The following is a 2,499-nucleotide window of genomic DNA, read 5'->3' on the forward strand; positions in this document are numbered from 1 at the left end:
TAAATAAATAAAATCTTTAAAAAATGATAAACACTAATTTCTAGGATTCTTAAGGAAATCAGTCCATTTTTTCTTTTATCTTATAAATTAGATGATAGCATTCCTGTTTCATTCCTACTTCTTACTTTTTTCTTTATTTTTAAGATTTTATTTATTTATTCATGAGATACACAGAGAGAGAGAGAGGCAGAGACACAGATAGAGGGAGAAGTAGGCTACATGCAAGGAGCCCAGCGCAGGACTCGATCCCGGGTCTCCAGGACCACACCCTGGGCTGAAGTTGGCACTAAACCGCTGAGCCACCCGGGCTGCCCTTACTTTTTTTCATTTTAATAGTTTTTATTTAAGATATATAAGATTACTTTATTCCTGCATCTTCTCAATTGTTTCTTCCTTCTATTTGCCCTTTTCCTTTCCTACCTGGAGAGATTTGGCTTTACATTCAGGATCTTTTTCAAGCCTTTGTCCGGTTTCAGTCTAGTGATAACCACCTTGCAAGGGTGAATGCCCACATGGACAGCTGTGCCATCCGCCTTCTCTCCCTGTCCTTGTTCAGTGTAGATGACGCATTTCTTCCTGTAAACCTGGACTACTTTGCCAATTTGCTGACCTTTGTAGTGTCCTTGCACAACCTGTACTTCATCATCCTTTCAGATGGCATGGATTGAACATTGCAGTTCTGTCTCAGCGTTTTGGAAAGGAGGGAAGACACAAACTTCCTGTGAATGTGGGAAAGTGTACTGAACTGCCTTTTATAGTTCTTGCTCTGGTCAGAAGTCACAAAGGGATTAAACTTCTTTTTGGCTGTTAGCACTTCCTTAGTTTTTAGTTTTTTTTAAGATTTATTTATTTTTATTTTAGAGACAGCACACACACAGGTGTATAAGCAGGAGGAGGGGCAGAGGGAAAAGGAGAGGGAGGTAAAGAATCTCAAGCAGACTCCCTGCAGAGTGTGGAGCCCTACATAGGCTGAATCCCATGACCCTGAGACCATGACCTGAGCTGAAATCAAGAGTTGGATGCTCGAGCAGCCCTGGTGGCTCAGTGGTTTAGCGCCGCCTTCAGTCCAGGCTGTGATCCTGGAGACCCGGGATCGAGTCCATATCAGGCTCCCTGCGTGGAGCCTGCTTCTCCCTCTGCCTGTGTCTCTGCCCCTCTCTGTCTCTCATGAAAAAATAAAATCTTAAAAAAAAAAAAGAGTTGGATGCTCAATCGAGTCACTGAGGCGCCCCTTTTAATTTTTACTTTTATTTATTTTTAAAGATTTTATTTATTCATGAGAGACAGAGAGAGACAGAGAGAGAGAGAGAAGAGACACAGGCAGAGGGAGAAGCAGGCTCCTTGCAGGGAGTCCAACATGGGACTTCATCCCAGGTCTCCAGGATCATGCCCTGGGCTGAAGGCAGTGCTAAACCGCTGAGCCACCCAGGCTGTCCTAATTTTTACTTTTAAATGCAAGTATAAGCTCCCAGCCCTTGGGAGGATTGGATGCATGTACATTAGACTTTACCTTTTTGACTCTCCTTTCCTGGATCATTGCTCAAATGGGGCCCTCTCTGACAATCTTTTATGGTCCCTACCCCCACAGGATCAATATCACATAGCATCCTAACACATCTGGAGTCCAGAGGGAAGGAAGACAGGGAGTGCGTTTTTCATGTATGCATGCTATTTATATATAATATGCCTCCAGTATTTATGGCTTGAAACAAACCAGCTGTAATGTGAAGCCCTCCTGTATAATAAACAGTGTTAATAACCAACTCCTAGAAATTGCTAACTTGTGGAAAGAACAGTTAAGCCAATTAAATACCACCCTCATGACAAATAATGAAGATTGCTTCCCTAAAACCAACATCCAAATTTCAAGTAGTTTAATAGGGTTGAATTTTAAAACAATACTTTTGAAGCAAATAGTGGGAGACAGAAAATGTCTAGTAGAAAAGATCCTTCTCTAGGTGTAGAACATTTGGTTGATCATATGCTCAGTACATTTCATCTACTTTTCACAGGGTTCTATCGTAGGACTGCTAGGTTGGTAACGCTGCTTTCCTTTCTCAAATTACAGCAATAATGCCAAGACTTAGTATCCTATCACATGATACACATTTTTGTTGCTAAATTACATAAGGAATGTTGGTATTTTTCTTACTCTCTTACGCATCATTTGGGCCTCTTCTCTCTTTCCTAGCCTCATGCTTTTTCCTGATAGAAATCTTGGTTTATATAAAAAGTGCCAGCTCGCTTCCTAATTTTACAAAGGAGAAAACAAAAAACTTAATTAGAAATAAAATAACAGGGATCCCTGGGTGGCGCAGTGGTTTGGTTTGGCGCCTGCCTTTGGCCCAGGGCGCGATCCTGGAGACCCGGGGTCGAATCCCACGTTGGGCACCCAGTGCATGGAGCCTGCTTCTCCCTCTGCCTGTGTCTCTGCCTCTCTCTCTCTCTCTGTGTGTGTGTGACTATCATAAATAAATAAAAATTTAAAAAAATAATTAA

At 41.9% G+C, this 2,499-nt stretch overlaps 1 pseudogene; it reads right to left on the bottom strand.

Annotated features, from left to right (window-relative positions):
* Nucleotides 1–363: 363 nt before the first annotated feature.
* On the bottom strand, nt 364–1,537 carry LOC129505492 (60S ribosomal protein L26-like; annotated as a pseudogene).
* Nucleotides 1,538–2,499: the final 962 nt, after the last annotated feature.

Source organism: Nyctereutes procyonoides, unplaced genomic scaffold, assembly GCF_905146905.1.
Source record: "Nyctereutes procyonoides isolate TBG_1078 unplaced genomic scaffold, NYPRO_anot_genome, whole genome shotgun sequence".
Lineage (NCBI taxonomy): Eukaryota > Metazoa > Chordata > Mammalia > Carnivora > Canidae > Nyctereutes > Nyctereutes procyonoides.